Source organism: Schistocerca serialis, chromosome 4 (genome assembly GCF_023864345.2).
Source record: "Schistocerca serialis cubense isolate TAMUIC-IGC-003099 chromosome 4, iqSchSeri2.2, whole genome shotgun sequence".
Lineage (NCBI taxonomy): Eukaryota > Metazoa > Arthropoda > Insecta > Orthoptera > Acrididae > Schistocerca > Schistocerca serialis.
In genome coordinates this window covers 208,531,531-208,551,376 of record NC_064641.1, presented here as the reverse complement: position 1 = coordinate 208,551,376, position 19,846 = coordinate 208,531,531, and the positions used below count along the sequence as shown (strand labels likewise).

General features: G+C 42.0%; 1 protein-coding gene across 2 annotated transcripts in view; it reads right to left on the bottom strand.

The window, feature by feature from the left end:
• LOC126473675 (nucleoprotein TPR-like) overlaps nucleotides 1-19,846 on the bottom strand; it is a 398,029-nt gene that overhangs the window by 148,481 nt on the left and 229,702 nt on the right. The gene's annotated exons all lie outside the window — the stretch shown is intronic.

Here is a 19,846-nt window from a genome sequence, read left to right as displayed (position 1 = left end):
GTTCATGCCTCATAAATACAGTCCACACCATTATGGAGCCAACTGCTCCTTGCACTGTGCCTTGCTGACAGCCTGGGTCCACGGCCTCACGGGGTCTGCACCACACTCGAAACCTACCTTTTAGCTGTTACCAATATAAATCGGGACTCATCTGACCAGGCCATGGTTTTCCAGTTACCTAGGGTCCAACCACTATGGTCACAAGCCCAGGAGAGGCACTGCAGGCGATGTCATGCTGTTAACAAAGGCACTAATCAGTCATCTGCTACTATAGCCCATTAACGTCAAATTTCACCACACCATCCTAAAGGATATGTTCACCATACATTCCACTTTAATTTCTGTGGTTATTTCACACACTGTTGCTTGTCTGTTAGTAATGACAAATCTACACAAATGTCGCTGCTCTCGGTCATTAAGTGAAGGCAGTCTGTCAACCACTGCATTGTCCATGATGAGATGTAAATGCCTGAAATTTGATATTCTCGGGACATTCTTGACACAGTGGATCTGGGGAAACTGAATTCCCTAACGATTTCTGAAATGGAATGTCCCATGTGTCTAGCTCTAAATACCATTTTGGGTTCAAAGCATGCAACTATAATCACATTGGAAACCTTTTTACATGAATCACCCAAGTACAAATGACAGCTTTGGCAATGCACTGAACTTTTATACCTTGTGTATGCGATACTACCGCCACCTGTAGAAGTGCATATTGCTAGCCCATGACTTCCATCACTTCAGTGTTTATCATCAATATTGGTTAACATGGCTGCAAATTTTTTGCAGATATTTTGCTGGCTCTAGCTTTTTATTCCAAAATTTTCCGGTGTTTCAATTATCCGATTACATTTTGCAATTGAAGACAATGTAATTGACTTTGTGCACTACAACACAGGGACAATTTTTGCCTCTGTTCAATATAATTACGGGGTAATAACCTTTGTCCACATATACTGCTGGTATGAGTATCTTAATATACAAATAGCAGCTGTAACATCATCAAATTTCGTATTAATCTGGAAACTTTGGAGATTTTCCACAGCAGTTGAAATAGTAGTCATCTTAACATAAACCAATTATTTGAACTATAATTTTTCAAATAAATGGAGCTTTTATTTTTGCACACAACTGTTTCCTCTGCACAATTTGATTTTATAAGAAATAAGAATCACTTTTACCTTATCGCCAACCACAAATTTTCTTAGATTTTTCTGATAAATTTCTTCCCCTTTACCTTCCCCATATTTAGATTTACATCTTTCCTCATTCTTTTTTAGAGTCCTATTTATTCTTTTGTTATACAATTCTCTCAATCACATGTACAACAGCGCATGGATCAAATTAGACCTACAATTTTTTACTATATTATAATTGCTGCCTTACTTTGAAAGAAGACTTACTTAGATTAGGTCTCTGTGACAGTTCACTAAGTCGCCAATCACAAAAAAATATTTTGGTCACTGTCTGCGGAAAAAGATGATTAAGAGGTGTGTGTGTGTGTGTGTGTGTGTGTGTGTGTGTGTGTGTGTTTATAACATTACTCCCTCAAACCCCGCAATACAACCAGAAATTGAAAAAAGTGAGACTGTCAGAAGGAGCTTATATGCAGTTACTACATATGTGCATTGGCTATGCTTCAACATAATCACTAAGGTGCAATTCCTCATTTAAGATGAAACGTAGTCAGCTAAACCATTTGTTCATCACTGGGGGGAAAAAAAATTTCTAAAGCCACATCCACACTGTACAGAGGCTGACACATCACATCCCACTTGAACCATTGAAAGTGATGTGGAAAGCATGGGCTAGGCATTGTCACACAAAAGAACAATGGCTGACCCAGTATGCTTCCCCATCTGTTTTACACCAGATTTTTATGGTAGGACATCATGTGACTTATGTTGTAACTTCCTTGCACACTGTGTGGTTCTTTAGTGGATACAGGAGCGAGGAACAGATGCCATTCATGAACAGAGAATTCAAGCATCAAATTATTCTACATCTAATACCAAATAGTAAAAATAATACATAATTTTGTTGCTGTTGTTGTCGCGTCAGTTGCTAAGAGTAGATTTGAATGTAGAAATATATACAGATACAAAAGATTTATAACTCTCTCACTGTTCCATACAATGTCTATTCAGAAGATGTCAATCCCTGGCTATGAAAGCCTGCAAATGTTATCCAAATGGCAAACACAAAAATGGAGTCCGTGCACAAATGCTCTAACTTAAGTACACCAGCCACTGGGGCTCAGTAAAGGGGATACTCGTGTCTGTAAAGGGGATACTCGTGTCTCATCGACAGTGGTGTAATCGTTCATGGCAGCACCCTTGCGCCATGATGGCGACTGTAGGAAACACGGTGGCATAGCGTATAGAATATAGAAAGTGCAATCACTAGTCAAGTACACCAATTTCAAAGCTTAGCGGCACTAGCTCCGATTTAAGTGCTACTCTCCTATGGAGTCGAATTAAACTTTCACAATAGTATCTCTATTTTACATGTTTAAGTCTGGGCTTAAACTAGACTATTTAAGACCAGATTCAGTACTAGTAACTGATTTTTGTAACTGTTCAGGCTTGGAAACTGGAGAACATGGCAGTGTATAAACTATGTGACTTTGTACACAGTAATTGATTTTTGGATTATCCATGTATTAAAAATAACAAGAAAAGGAAAAAGCAGGATCATTGAATGTTACATGGCAACACTAATTTTTATTCTTACCACGTCACTTCATATTTCTACAGCTGACCAACTAGATAACGACTGTGAAGTCTACTACAAAATATAACAGATTAACAACTCACTTTTAGTAATGCTGCAAATAAACTAGAGTTATAATAATAAAAGTCATTTGTTGTGAAAAGTTTTCAATTCTGTACTATGCATTGTAGAACACTGTTGATCTTTAATCATCTCCCAATATTGTGTTTTCAACTACTGTGTTACTTTCCAGCCTTTCAGTCTGGATCTCAATTTTATTGGCCAGTAGTCAGCCAAGATTGAATCAGCACCTATATCTCACAAGGCACAACAAGAGCATTCTTAAAATAAATGCTGCTTGCCCAAAAGTGACCACAATGGAGTGTGCCTACAGTTAAAAAGAAGAAAATTCTCACAGGTCTACCAGTCCATAGAGCATAACTAGGCCATGAATAAAAATTACCACACATTAAAATAAAAATTAAAACCATTTTTTATGTACGTTCTCTTATCTTTTAGCTGCTGGATGCTTTGGAAAGCTTTCTTGTTGATTTACTCATTTTTGTTGACTTAAGTTCCTTCCTGAGCTCCTTATCTTGAAATAGGATCGACATTTTATGTAGTAAAAAATTAGGTTGGGTACAGCCTCCATGGCACGTTCTGCACTACAAGCTAAGCTTGAAGTCTTCATTTTTATTTTTCAATGCTTTCCAAACAGTCACAGAACAAGGTAACCCACAAGGCAGACAGACGGGTTCCGCCCCTGATTCACATTTCCCTCCTTTTGATAAAACATTCTTGACACACACATATATACTCGAGCATACGTAAATGTAGAATGTCTCCTGACGAAATGTGGCCATCACATACCAATGATTTAATAATAGCAAAATGTTGCTCTAGTGGGTCCTGAATGAACTTTGACATCAATACATATCTGAACCCTCTATTCCACATGTATGCAAGCTATTCCTAATGTGCTCTGTACAGTTACTCTGAGCGATTCCAATGTTCTGTTTGAAGCAAAAGTACTGTCTGAGGTGGTCAGAACATGAGAAATATGCTGCAGAATTTTGTGGTTCTTTCCTCATACCACATGATAGTGTTTTTGAATTCAGAGCATCGAAAGCATAGTTTTTATACCAAGTAAACTTTACAGTTGGCTTACTATCTCCAAATCTCATAAAGCCATTTTTTCTCTCTCTCTCTCTCTCTCTCTCTCTCTCTCTCTCTCTCTCTATATATATATATATATATATATATATATATATATATATATATATATATATATATATACACCCTCCCACCACCACCTACTCCAGTCCTGTAACCCGGAAGGTGTACACGATCAAAGGCAGAGCCACGTGTGAAAGCACCCACGTGATCTACCAACTGACCTGCCTACACTGTGACGCATTCTATGTGGGAATGACCAGCAACAAACTGTCCATTCGCATGAATGGACACAGGCAGACAGTGTTTGTTGGTAATGAGGATCACCCTGTGGCTAAACATGCCTTGGTGCACGGCCAGCACATCTTGGCACAGTGTTACACCGTCCGGGTTATCTGGATACTTCCCACTAACACCAACCTATTCGAACTCCGGAGATGGGAACTTGCTCTTCAATATATCCTCTCTTCCCGTTATCCACCAGGCCTCAATCTCCGCTAATTTCAAGTTGCCGCCACTCATACCTCACCTGTCATTCAACAACATCTTTGCCTCTGCACTTCTGCCTCGACTGACATCTCTGCCGAAACTCTTTGTCATTAAATATGTCTGCTTGTGTCTGTATATGTGTGGATGGATATGTGTGTGTGCGAGTGTATACCCGTCCTTTTTTCCCCCTAAGGTAAGTCTTACCGCTCCCGGGATTGGAATGACTCCTTACCCTCTCCCTTAAAACCCACTTCCTTTCGTCTTTCCCTCTCCTTCCCTCTTTCCTGATGAGGCAACAGTTTGTTGCGAAAGCTTGAATTTTGTGTGTATGTTTGTGTTTGTTTGTGTGTCTGTCGACCTGCCAGCACTTTCATTTGGTAAGTCACATCATCTTTTGTTCGGTACACATCATCTTTATATATATATATATATATATATATATATATATATATATATATATATATATATATATATATATATACACACACACACAAAATAGAGGGAAACATTACACGTGGGGAAAATATATCTAAAAACAGAGATGATGTGACTTAGCGAACGAAAGTGCTGGCAGGTCGATAGACACACAAACAAACACAAACATACACACAAAATTCTAGCTTTCGCAACAAACGGTTGCTTCGTCAGGAAAGAGGGAAGGAGAGTGAAAGACGAAAGGAAGTGGGTTTTAAGGGAGAGGGTAAGGAGTCATTTCAATCCTGGGAGCGGTAAGTCTTACCTCAGGTAAGTCTTACCTCAGGTAAGTCTATCCGCTCCCGGGATTGGAAAGACTCCTTACCCTCTCCCTTAAAACCCACTTCCTCTCGTCTTCCCCTCTCCTTCCCTCTTTCCCGACGACCGTTTGTTGCGAAAGCTAGAATTTTGTGTGTATGTTAGTGTTTGTTTGTGTGTCTATCGACCTGCCAGCGCTTTCGTTCGGTACACATCATCTTTATATATATATATATATATATATATATATATATATATATATATATATATATATACACACACAAAATAGAGGGAAACATTACACGTGGGGAAAATATATCTAAAAACAAAGATGATGTGACTTACCAAACGACAGTGCTGGCAGGTCGATAGACACACAAACAAACACAAATATACACACAAAATTCAAGCTTTCACAACAAACGGTTGCTTCATCAGGAAAGAGGGAAGGAGAGGGAAAGACGAAAGGATGTGGTTTTTAAGCGAGAGGGTGAGGAGTCACTCCAATCCCGGGAGCGGAAAGACTTACCTTAGGGGGAAAAAAGGACAGATACACACTTGCACACACACACACACACACACACACACACACACACACACATATCCATCCGCACATACACAGGCACAAGCAGACATTTGTAAAGGCAAAGAGTTTGGGCAGAGATATCAGTCGAGGCGGAAGTACAGACGCAAAGATGTTGTTGAAAGACAAGTGAGGTATGAATGGCGGCAAATTGAAATTAGCGGAGATTGAGGCCTGGCGGATAACGAGAAGAAAGGATATACTGAAGGGCAACTTCCCATCTTCGGAGTTCTGACAGGTTCGTGTTAGTGGGAAGTATCCAGATAACCTGGACGGTGTAACACTGTGCCAAGATGTGCTGGCCGTGCGCCAAGGCATGGTTAGCCACAGGGTGATACTCATTACCAACAAACACTGTCTGCCTGTGTCCATTCATGTGAATGGACAGTTTGTTGCTGGTTATTCCCACATAGAAAGCTTCACAGTGTAGGCAGATCAGTTGGTAAATCACGTGGGTGCTTTCACACGTGGCTCTGCCTTTGATCGTGTACACCTTCCGGGTTACAGGACTGGAGTTGGTGGTGGTGGGAGGGTGCATGGGACAGGTTTTACACCGGGGGCAGTTACAGGGGTACGAGCCAGAGGGTAGGGAAGGTGGTTTGGGGATTTCATAGGGATGAACCAATAGGTTACAAAGGTTAGGTGGACGGGGGAAAGACACTCTTGGTGGAGTGGGGAGGATTTCATGAAGGATGGATCTCATTTCAGGGCAGGATTTGAGGAAGTCGTATCCCTGCTGCAGAGCCACATTCAGAGTCTGATCCAGTCCCGGAAAGTATCCTGTCACAAGTGGGGCACTTTTGGGGTTCTTCTGTGGGAGGTTCTGGGTTTGAGGGGATGAGGAAGTGGCTCTGGCAATTTGCTTCTGGACCAGGTCGGGAGGGTAGTTGTGGGATGCGAAAGCTGTTTTCAGGTTGTTGGTGTAATGGTTCAGGGATTCCGGACTGGAGCAAATTCGTTTGCCACGAAGACCTAGGGAAGGGACCGTTTGATGTGGAATGGGTGGCAGCTGTCATAATGGAGGTACTGTTGCTTGTTGGTGGGTTTGATGTGGATGGATGTGAGAAGCTGGCCATTGGACAGATGGAGGTCAACATCAAGGAAAGTGGCATGGGTTTTGGAGTAGGACCAGGTGAATCCGATGGAACCAAAGGAGTTGAGGTTGGAGAGGAAATTCTGGAGTTCATCTTCACTGTGAGTCCAGATCATGAAGATGTCATCAATAAATCTGTACCAAACATTGGGTTGGCCGGCTTGGGAAACCAAGAATGCTTCCTCTAAGCGACCCATGAATAGGTTGGCGTACGAGGGGGCCATCCTAGTACCCATGGCTGTTCCCTTTAATTGTTGGTATGTCTGGCCTTCGAAAGTGAAGAAGTTGTGAGTCAGGATGAAGCTGGCTAAGGTAATGAGGAAAGAGGTTTTAGGTAGGGTGGCATGTGATCGGCGTGAAAGGAAGTGCTCCATCGCAGCGAGGCCCTGGATGTGCAGAATATTTGTGTATAAGGAAGTGGCATCTATGGTTACAAGGCTGGTTTCTGGGGGTAACAAATTGGGTAAGGATTCCAGGCGTTCGAGAATGTGGTTGGTGTCTTTGATGAAGGTTGGGAGACTGCATGCAATGGGTTGTAGTGTTGATCTACGTAGGCAGAGATACGTTCTGTGGGGGCTTGGTAACCAGCTACAATGGGGCAGCCGGGATGATTGGGTTTGCGAATTTTAGGAAGTAGGGAAAAAGGTAAGGGTGCGTTGTGTCTGTGGGGTCAGGAGGTTGATGGAGTCAGGTGAAAGGTTTTGTAGGGGGCCTAAGGTTCTGAGGATTCCTTGAAGCTCCACCTGGACATCAGGAATGGGATTACCTTGGCAAACTTTGTATGTAGTGTTGTCTGAAAGCTGACGCAGTCCCTCAGCCACATACTGCCGATGATCAAGTACCACGGTCGTGGAATCCTTGTCCGCCGGAAGAATGACGATGGATTGTTCAGCCTTCAGATCACGGATAGCCTGGGCTTCAGCAGTGGTGATGTTGGGAGTAGGATTAAGGTATTTTAAGGAGGATTGAGAGGCAAGGCTGGAAGTCAGAATTTCCTAGAAGGTTTGGAGTGGGTGATTTTGAGGAAGAGGAGGTGGGTCCCGCTGTGACGGAGGACGGAACTGTTCCAGGCAGGGTTCACTTTGGATAGTGGAATTTTGAGGTTTTGGGGGGAGTGGAGCTGGAAGTGGGAGATTGAGTATATGGGAGAGACTGGGTCTGTGTGCAATGAGAGGAGGTTGAGGTTTGCTGGAAAGATTGTGAAGGGTGGGTGAGTTGCCTGTCTGGAGGTGGGAAACCAGGAGATTGGATAGTTTTTTGAGGTGGAGGGTGGCATGCTGTTCTAATTTGCGGTTGGCCTGTAGGAGGATGCTCTGAACAGCTGTTGTGGATGTGGGTGACGAAAGATTGAAGACTTCTATTAAGGATAGGAGTTGATGGGTGTGTTCATTGGCTGGGTTGATGTGTAGGTGAAGGATTAGGTGGGTGAGGGCAATGGATTGTTCAGTTTGGAACTGGTATAGGGACTGATGGAAAGAAGAGTTACAGCCAGAGATGGGAACTTTAAGTGTGAGGCCTTTCGGGGTAATGCCAAATGTCAGACAAGCGTGAGTACATAAAATATGGGAATGTAATCTGGCTAGGGCGAAGGCATGTTTGCGGAGGGAATGTAAATAAAACTTAATGGCGTCTTTGTGGCAATGTTGTGAGGGTGACAAGGTATTAGAAGGTGGAAAGTGTAACATGACGCTAAAATGAAAATAAAAATATATAGGGAGAGATAAAGGTGAACTAGAAAGAAACTGGAGATCAGGTGTGAAAAAAGTCGAAAAAAAAAAAAAATGGTTAATGCTGAGCTATGTTGATCCTGTGGTGAAATTGGGTTGGTAAACAATGATGTGCACAAAGGTTAGGTGGTTGTGTTGCCGCCAAAACACGTTAAAGGGTGGAGAAATTTGGTTAAATTTCGAAAAACCTGTGTGTAAATGTATTAAAAGGAGTGGTTTTGTGGTGGCAGGTTATGAAAATGAGGCTAACAATTGGCCGACAAAGAAATAATTATGTTAAAGCCTGTGGGAAGCGTCTAAAATGATCAGTGATGTGGGAAAAACGGAAATGGAAATAAAACGAAAGTTGTTAGAACTAGCCGAAATGGTTGTTTAATAGGTGAAAGGAACTGTTTGTGAACTGGACACGGTGGATTTTATAGCAGCGGTAGTCCTGATGAAGCAACCGTTGGTTGCGAAAGCTTGAATTTTATGTGTATGTTTGTGTGTGTATCAACATGCCAGCGCTTTCGTTTGGTAAGTTACATCATCTTTGTTTTTAAATATATTTTTCCCACGTGGACTGTTTCCCTCTATTATATTCATATCATTCATTTGAACCCAACAATTACATTTGTTATTGTCACTGTTTCATTTCAAAATCTTTTCTGTCATCTTACTTTTTCTTTCTGTTTTTGCAAGTAGTTTCACTTTGTATTCACCTTCTCCTTTTTTAGCGTAATCTACCATACAATTTTATCCCGCCCATTTATACGCAATAATACGTAACTCACGTCCAATTCATAACAAAAAAAAAAAAAAATTTTTTTTTCTGCTTTCAACACAACTACACCCACATAATCCTTCACCTACACATCAACCCAGCCAATGAACACACCCATCAACTCCTATCCTTAATAGAAGTCTTCAATCTTTCGTCACCCACATCCACAACAGCTGTTCAGAGCATCCTCCTACAGGCCAACCGCAAATTAGAACAGCATGCCACCCTCCACCTCAAAAAACTATCCAATCTCCTGGTTTCCCACCTCCGGAAAGGCAACTCACTCACCCTTCGCAACCTTTCCAGCAAACCTCAACCTCCTCTCATTGCACACAGACCTAGTCTCTCCCATCTACTCAATCTCCCACTTCCAGCTCCACTCCCCCCAAAACCTCAAAATTCTAATCAACACAATCTAGAACCTTCTGATTGTAGAACGAAGGCTTTCACGACCGGGTGACATGGCTGTTGATATACTTTCCGGGATGTGAGGTCGTGGTCCAAGAACTTTTCTGCTCCTTACGTTTCGTCTAGAACTGCGCTGGACTTCCTCAGAGGCGCTGCTCTGCTGAGTCTTGCCGCTGAGTCTCAGTCGGCAAGACTCAGCGGAGCAGCGGCTCTGAGGAAGTCCAGCGCAGTTCTAGACGAAATGTAAGGAGCAGAAAAGTTCTTGGACCACGACCTCACACCCCGGAAAGTATATCAACAGCCACAATCTGGAACCACAGCACCCTAATTCAGTAGTTAACCTTTCCACCAAACCTCTCTCCCAATCCAAAACCTCTGTCCTATCCAAAGGCCTCACCTTCAGCCCCACTCCCAGATTCAACCAAACAGCCCTTGTCAAAGATTTACTGTCCTACACCCGTACCCTCTGCTGGAAATATCACTTTGCCACAAAGAAAAATGATCCTAATCCTACTCCTAATGATCCAACTCCCCAAGACACTATCCAAATTAAACCCTGCCTGGAACAGTTCTGTCCTCCGTCACAGCAGAACCCACCTCTTCTTCCTCAAAATCACCCTCACCAAACTTTCCATGAATTTCTCACTTCCAGCCTTGCCTCTCAATCCTCCTTAAAAAAACCTTAATCCTACTCCCAACATCACCACTGCTGAAGACCAGGCTATGCGTGATCTGAAGGCTGAACAATCCATCGTCATTCTTCCGGTGGACAAGGGTTCCACGACCGTGGTACTTGATCATTGGGAGTATGTGGCTGAGGGACTGCGTCAGCTTTCAGACAACACTACATATAAAGTTTGGCAAGGTAATCCCATTCCTGATGTCCAGGTGGAGCTTCAAGGAATCCTCAGAACCTTAGGCCCCCTACAAAACCTTTCACCTGACTCCATCAACCTCCTGACCCCACAGACACAACGCAACCCTTACCTTTTCCCTACTTCCTAAAATTCAAAAACCCAATCATCCCGGCCGCCCCATTGTAGCTGGTTACCAAGCCCCCACAGAATGTATCTCTGCATACGTAGATCAACACCTTCAACCCATTACATGCAGTCTCCCATCCTTCATCAAAGACACCAACCACATTCTCGAACGCCTGGAATCCTCACCCAATCTGTTACCCCTGGAAACCATCCTTGTAACCATTGAAGCCTTCTTGGTTACCCAGGCCTGCCAACCCAAAGTTTGGTACAGATTTATTGATGACATCTTCATGATCTGGACTCACAGTGAAGATGAATTCCAGAATTTCCTCTCCAACCTCAACTCCTTTGGTTCCATCAGATTCACCTGGTCCTACTCCAAATCCCATGCCACTTTCCTTGATGTTGACCTCCATCTGTCCAATGGCCAGCTTCACAAATCCGTCCACATCAAACCCACCAACAAGCAACAGTACCTCCATTATGACAGCTGCCACCCATTCCACATCAAACGGTCCCTTCCCTATAGCCTAGGTCTTCGTGGCAAACGAATCTGCTCCAGTCCAGAATCCCTGAACCATTACACCATCAACCTGAAAATAGCTTTTGCATCCCACGACTACTCTTCCGACCTGGTACAGAAGCAAATTGCCAGAGCTACTTCCTCATCCCCTCAAACCCAGAACCTCCCACAGAAGAACCCCAAAAGTGCCCCACTTGTGACAGGATACTTTCCGGGACTAGATCAGACTCTGAATGTGGCTCTGCAGCAGGGATACGACTTCCTCAAATCCTGCCCTGAACTGAGATCCATCCTTCATGAAATCCTCCCCACTCCACCAAGAGTGTCTTTCCATCGTCCACCTAACCTTCGTTACCTCTTGGTTCATCCCTATGAAATCCCCAAACCACCTTCCCCGCCTGTGGCTCGTACCCTTGTAACTGCACCGGTGTAAAACCTGTCCCATGCACCCTCCCATCACCACCTACTCCAGTCCTGTAACCCGGAAGGTGCACATGATTAAAGGCAGAGCCACGTGTGAAAGCACCCACGTGATTTACTAACTGACCTGCCTACACTGTGAAGCTTTCTATGTGGGATGACCAGCAACAAACTGTCCATTCGCATGAATGGACACAGGCAGACAGTGTTTGTTGGTAATGAGGATCACCCTGTGGCTAAACATGCCTTGGTGCACGGCCAGCACATCTTGGCACAGTGTTACACCGTCCGGGTTATCTGGATACTTCCCACCAACACCAATCTATCCGAACTCCGGAGATGGGAACTTGCTCTTCAATATATCCTCTCTTCCCGTTACCCACCAGGCGTCAATCTCCGCTAATTTCAAGTTGCCGCCACTCATACCTCACCTGTCATTCAACATCATCTTTAACTCTGCACTTCCGCCTCGATTGACATCTCTGCCCAAACTCTTTGTCTTTAAATATGTCTGCTTGTGTCTGTATATGTGTGGATGGATATGTGTGTGTGTGCGAGTGTATACCCGTCCTTTTTCCCCCCTAAAGTAAGTCTTTCCGGTCCCGGGATTGGAATGACTCCTTACCCTCTCCCTTAAAACCCACTTCCTTTCGTCTTTCCCTCTCCTTCCCTCTTTCCTGATGAGGCAACAGTTTGTTGCGAAAGCTTGAATTTTGTGTGTATGTATGTGTCTGTTTGTGTTTCTATCGACCTGCCAGCGGTTTCGTAAGGTAAGTCACATCATCTTTGTTTTTAAATATATTTTTCCTGCGTGGAATGTTTCCCTCTATTTTTATATATATATATATATATATATATATATATATATATATATATATATATATATATATATATATATATATATATATTTTTTTCCTGGAAATTGAAATAAGAACACCGTGAATTCATTGTCCCAGGAAGGGGAAACTTTATTGACACATTCCTGGGGTCAGATACATCACATGATCACACTGACAGAACCACAGGCACATAGACACAGGCAACAGAGCATGCACAATGTCGGCACTAGTACAGTGTATATCCACCTTTCGCAGCAATGCAGGCTGCTATTCTCCCTTGGAGACGATCGTAGAGATGCTGGATGTAGTCCTGTGGAACGGCTTGCCATTCCATTTCCACCTGGCGCCTCAGTTGGACCAGCGTTCATGCTGGACGTGCAGACCGCGTGAGACGACGCTTCATCCAGTCCCAAACATGCTCAATGGGGGACAGATCCGGAGATCTTGCTAGCCAGGGTAGTTGACTTACACCTTCTAGAGCACGTTGGGTGGCACGGGATACATGCGGACGTGCATTGTCCTGTTGGAACAGCAAGTTCCCTTGCCGGTCTAGGAATGGTAGAACGATGGGTTCGATGACGGTTTGGATGTACCGTGCACTATTCAGTGTCCCCTCGACGATCACCTGTGGTGTACGGCCAGTGTAGGAGATCGCTCCCCACACCATGATGCCGGGTGTTGGCCCTGTGTGCCTCGGTCGTATGCAGTCCTGATTGTGGCGCTCACCTGCACGGCGCCAAACACGCATACGACCATCATTGGCACCAAGGCAGAAGCGACTCTCATCGCTGAAGACGACACGTCTCCATTCGCCCCTCCATTCACGCCTGTCGCGACACCACTGGAGGCGGGCTGCACGATGTTGGGGCGTGAGCGGAAGACGGCCTAACGGTGTGCGGGACCGTAACCCAGCTTCATGGAGACGGTTGCGAATGGTCCTCGCCGATACCCCAGGAGCAACAGTGCCCCTAATTTGCTGGGAAGTGGCGGTGCGGTCCCCTACGGCACTGCGTAGGATCCTACGGTCTTGGCGTGCATCCGTGCGTCGCTGCGGTCCGGTCCCAGGTCGACGGGCACGTGCACCTTCCGCCGACCACTGGCGACAACATCGATGTACTGTGGAGACCTCATACCCCACGTGTTGAGCAATTCGGCGGTACGTCCACCCGGCCTCCCGCATGCCCACTATACGCCCTCGCTCAAAGTCCGTCAACTGCACATACGGTTCACGTCCACGCTGTCGCGGCATGCTACCAGTGTTAAAGACTGCGATGGAGCTCCGTATGCCACGGCAAACTGGCTGACACTGACGGCGGCGGTGCACAAATGCTGCGCAGCTAGCGCCATTCGACGGCCAACACCGCGGTTCCTGGTGTGTCCGCTGTGCCGTGCGTGTGATCATTGCTTGTACAGCCCTCTCGCAGTGTCCGGAGCAAGTATGGTGGGTCTGACACACCGGTGTCAATGTGTTCTTTTTTCCATTTCCAGGAGTGTATATATAGTTATAATAGAGGGAAACATTACACGTAGGAAAAATATATCTAAAAACAAAGATGATGTGACTTACCAAATGAAAGTGCTGGCAGGTCGACAGACACACAAACAAACACAAACATACACACAAAATTCAAGCTTTCGCAACAAACTGTTGCCTCATCAGGAAAGAGGGAAGGAGAGGGAAAGACGAAAGGATGTGGGTTTTAAGGGAGAGGGTAAGGAGTCATTCCAAAGGAGTTCAGGTGTATGTGTGGACATGTCAATTTACTACATGCCTTTACACCAGTAAACTCTATTGAATTGTCAACTTCATAAACATTCCACAAAATCCATTCCTCATTATGTCCGCACCTAACAGCACAGTACGTTTACCACGAAAGTGGTTACGTGTGCATTTCCAAATATGTACTGCATCTGAAAAAGCCCAAACTTATCTATTCTCATCAACAGGATTTTGAAAATAGCATTTAGTATTCCCCGTATTTTCTGATATTTGCAAATGTTTCCAGGCTTGTTTGTTAGATTGGCTGCGACCACATGTAAACAGCACAATTTTACAATCTGCCTGCTCCAGTTGCATTACAACCTGAATTAAAAATTTTGCTAACAGTTCTGCCGGAGTTACATTTTCATTTTCACTGGCGTAGCAACTGGCTGTACCAACTGTGTAGTAGATGTATGAACATGGAAACAAGGATATGATCAGCTAAGTCTTTATTTTTGACTGTAGGTGTCATACTGCCAAAGCCAATAAATAAATCTACGAATAAATAGGGCTCACTGAACTGAATATCCTCCCTCAGTTTAACCTCATCAAAAATAACTACCCCTGTCTTTCTGTTTGCATCAGGCTCTTCTTTAAAATTCTGCTGTCTTGTTGATGGCATATGCGCATTTCAAACCTTTTGAGTGTTTCCTCAAATGCACATGTGAAGGAAGAGGTGACAGACTATGTTTCAACCAGTGCCCATAACCCTTATAAGATTTTAATATGTAATAAAAACTATCTAGAATAAATCACTATTGTATCTCATTCCTTATGGATTCTTTTTCTGGCACTTCTGCAATATAGTCTCTGAAATTATTTTTTGCTTATTCGATAAGCTTTCATTACATTTACAATAATGTTTACTCTACCTACTTCTCACTGCAGCACGATTCTCTAGCCTTTTCCAATTTGAGTTTATTGTTTGTCCTAGCAAAGCTGCTTTTTAATTTTTTTTATTTGCAGTTAAAATACAGTTACTTTATCAAGTGGATCAACTAATGTAGAGGTATCAAACAAATGGGTTCTGCTTGCGACAGAAGTGGTGTCGTTGTCACAAATTCTTAAGCATTTGGTGGATGTTTTATTCACAATTTTGCAAGCAGCTTTCCTTTTTGTGGGAGATTTTCTTATCTTCAATAGAGTACACAAATACTTGGGCAAATTCTGGAAAATGTAAGGAACTGGATTTGGTAACAAGTGCTGATAAATTCTGGGCAATTCTACCTCCTTTCCATCAATAACAAATTTGTCTGACTTTAACATTAAATTTTCAGCAAAGTGAGCATCACAAATATACAAGTTTCTTGCTAGCTCCTTGCCTTCTCTTGGGATAATTTTTTTTTTTCCCATTTGTTAAAATTTTCTACGGCTTTTGGGAGCTTGAAAAAGCATCTTGCCTCTTTGCAATTTCTATAAACTGACTTGCAACCAGCCACAAAACACAAAGGCATCATCATATCAGCTTAGGAGATTGCTGACCCAACTATTAATTTCAATTGAAATACCACGTATTTCAGTTTAGTTTATAATCAAGCACCAATATAAGTCTGTACTGCTGCAAAATTGCACATATATATCTCAAAATATCCACAAATCAGCAACAAAGCACATGATATAATGTTTCTAAACAAAGACAACACAGGGCGCAAAAAAACTGCAGTGCTGCACAATGGGAGATTACCACACTAACGCTATTCAGGCCATGTTACTGGAGATGAGAGGACCACACTTTCTACTTCTACACACTATGGTGGTGTATGTATTTGATAGTGCACCGACCAGATAGCGACCAATACCTCAGTTTACAAAAATGCGGAAATGTAAGGTACCATGCTGGTGCAGCATAATAAAGAGATGACAGACTCTTCCCAGAAAGGATCGGAAAGCTGCTGAACCACTACAACAAATGCTATATTCACCATAATGATTACATTGAAAAACAGTTAAAACTTTTCAACACACTTGCTTTAATTTTTGACCCTATTTGAAGAGTTTCTTAAAATAAAATAAACTGCCTCCTGTTAATTTTTAATCATATAATTTCAGTTTTAAACAATCTCCTGCACAAAGTAAAATTTTAACAGCCAAAACTGAAGACAACAAGATCACATGAGGTAACGGTCAGGAAACGCATTGCATTAATAAACAATAATAAAAAGGTGGAAAACATCAACTTCATTTTTTTCTATTTGGTTATAAAAAGTTCAAAACAGTTCCAAAATAAAGCACCTGTTGTATCAGTCTCAATAACAGAGATCTACATGAACTGCACAGCCTCTGGCTTCTTTCTTAAGCATATACTGCTAAACACAAGTAGCTTGTCAACATCCACATCAGCAGACTAAATCAGATAGCCTATGTTACATATCTATTGTGTGCTATAGAAGTATTAATAATCATGCTGTTAAGTTCTCTGAATAAATTATAAAGAGTTAAACATAATATGAAATGCTAAACGTTCTTGGTACAGTGCACAAAACAAACAATTTTTTCAGAGATTGGAAGTGTGAGATACAAAAAGATCGCGATACAGTTGGGAGAAATTGTATGATTATCACAACAATGCTCTAACTATTTCAAAAAAATAAACTACATAAGTTCCTTGGAAACAAACAAATACATTATTAGACAATGCTATTGTGTCTCCCCGTGTCAAGTGGTCTACAGGTTCCCCTTGACCAACACAGATTTTGATGAAATTTTGTATGAGCAATCTCACATGTTCCCAATTAACTACTTAGTTCACTACTTCCGGAGATAAAACTTCATCCTCCTACAGCTTTCCAATAGTTTAAAAACTGAGGGCATAAGTTGATGATTTTTTTAAAACCCCAAAAATGGCTATTTTTGGCCAAGTCTAATATTTTTTTTAAAAAAGAAAAGAAAGACTTCTGTAATCTCTTTTAAACCATTACCATTAAAAAGATCACATCCTAAACCACCTAAAAACTATATGTGGTTTTGCAATGCAAGCTCATAAGGCCCTACAAAAAAAAAAAAAAATAAAAAAAAAAAAAAAATAAAAAAAAAGTGCAAGTGCAATGAAAATGAGACCATATACCACTGGCACTCAAGTTAAACCTGACATCTTACTACATTTTACAACTATTTATTACTCTCTGGGAAAGTCAATATCAAAAGTCTTTATGACTACAATGTGAGGTAAAGTTTGAGTAACTCGAAAAACTCCAAGAGGGAGAGTTTCTTTTGTCACAACTCACTGAGACATACGAGGGTGAGTCAAATGAAAACCTTAAATTTTTTTAAATATTATTTACTGTGCAGAAATGGTACAAAGCTGTATCACTTTTCAATATAATCTCCCCCCACGCTCAATGCAAGTACTCCAGCACTTACAAAGTGCTTAAATTCCCTAAGAAAACAATTCTTCTGGTAGTTTGCGCAACCACTCGTGCATCGTGTGGCGTACCTCTTCATCAGAACAGAACTTCTTTCCTCCTATTGTGTCTCTGAGTGGTCCAAACATATGGAAATCACTTGGGGCAAGGTCTGGTGAGTATGGTGGATGAGGAAGACACTCAAAATGCAGGTCTGTGATTGTTGCAACTGTTGTATGGGCAGCGTGGGGCCGTGCATTGTCATGTTGCAACAGGCCACCTGCTGACAGCAATCCACGTCACTTTGATTTGATTGCAGGCCGCAGACAATTTTTTAGGAGATCTGTGTATGGTGCACTGGTGACAGTGGTCCCTCTAGGCACATAATGCTCCAAAATGACGCCTTTTTCGTCCCAAAAGAGAGTCAGCATAACCTTACCTGCTGATGGTCTGTTCGAAACTTCTTTGGTTTTGGTGATGAGGAATGGCACCATTCCTTGCTTGCTCTCTTCGTTTCCGGATGGTGGAAGTGAACCCAGGTTTCGCCCCCAGTAACGATTCTTGCAAGGAAGCCATCACCTTCTCATTCAAAGTGCCGCAGAAGTTCTTCACAAACATCAACATGTCATTCTCTTATTTCAGGAGTCAGCTGTCATGGCACCCATCTTGCAGACACTTTGTGAAACTGGAGCACATCATGCACAATGTGGTGTGCTGACCCATGACTAATCTATACATGATGCAATGTCATTCAGTGTCACTCAGCAGTTTTCTTCCACTATGGCTTCAACTGCTGCAATGTTCTGTGGAGTCACAACTCGTTATGCCAGACCTGGACGAGGAGCATCTTCCACTGAAGTCACACCATTTGCCAACTTCATACTCCATTCATAGACTTGCTGCTGGGACAAACATGGATCACCATATTGAACCTTCATTCGTCAATGAATTTCTATACGTTTCACACCTTCACTACGCAAAAACCGAATAATTTAACGCTGTTCTTCACTGGTGCAAGTCACAAGTGGGGTGGCCACCTTTATACTGATACTGCGACGTTACAAATTTAAGGTTTACATTTGACTCACCCTCGTATTTCAGCACTTTTTTTAAATATTTTTATTTTAATCAAACTGGTTAAAAACTTCATCATCTAACTTTGTATTACCAAGGCAGTGCAGACCATGGTAGTAAAAGTGTTGAGTAACAGCTGCAGTATAGATTGTATAAATAGCCAGCAGGTTTTACACCACTATCACATTGAATAAAGTTTGGTGAATTTCCTCACAGCAATCTTCCTGGCATTTTTTTAGAATGGATTCGTGTTATAGATAATGATTAGTGTATCTTTTTGTTGTGTAATGCTAGTGAGGTGCTAGTTTAATTCTGGTTTAAGGTACAGTGTAACACACAGTATGAGACTACTTACTACCAGTTTTTCTGATTCAGGCTAATTTCCTAGTCATTAGGACTTCTGATATTATTTTCCACACAGAATACTAAACAAATGTAGAACCTAATAAAGAACATAAGATTTAATTTGAATACCAGTGGAATTTGGGCCTGTTTTCAGTGCACTAGTCATTCTTTTTTAGAGCATTATATTCTCGCAGTGGAAAACAAATATTGTTTTTTATGTGTTTTAACATGGCCTTTCTAACAAAAATCATTTAAAAGAATTTGCAGAAAAGGCTTTTTTTGTAAAAGTGGGCCAAATATAGTCTTTTTTACATTTTTAGAAAAATCTTCAGTTTTTAAACTATTTGAAAGCAATAGGATGATGAAATTTTATACACTAAGACCTCATACTGGTAAGCTATAACACGCAAAGGTTCAGGTTTATTGCACACTTATTTCCGGAGATATAAAAAACTAAACTTAACATTTTTTCATTTAGTTTTTTGATTGACTTTGCTTCACCTTGTTGTTTTTTAGATCCTTATATGCTTGCACTGCACAAACAAATGTAGTTTTTTATGTGGTATAGAGCTTGATCTTTCTAATGAAAACAATTTTTAAAAGTCTGCAGAAGACACTATTTTGTAAGACTGGGCCACAAATAGTAATTTTTGGCACTTTTAGAAAAATCTTCAAGTTTGCTCTCAACTTATAAACTACCAAAAAGCAGTAGCAGCATGAAATTACATATTCTTAGACCTTATATTGGCAAGTTGTTACTTGCACAGTTTCAGGTTTTACTTGCACAGTTTCAGGTTAATTACACAGTTAATTTCAGAGATATAAAAAGCAGAACTTCACTTTTTTTCCAAGTGTATATTTTTTTGGCTAACTGTG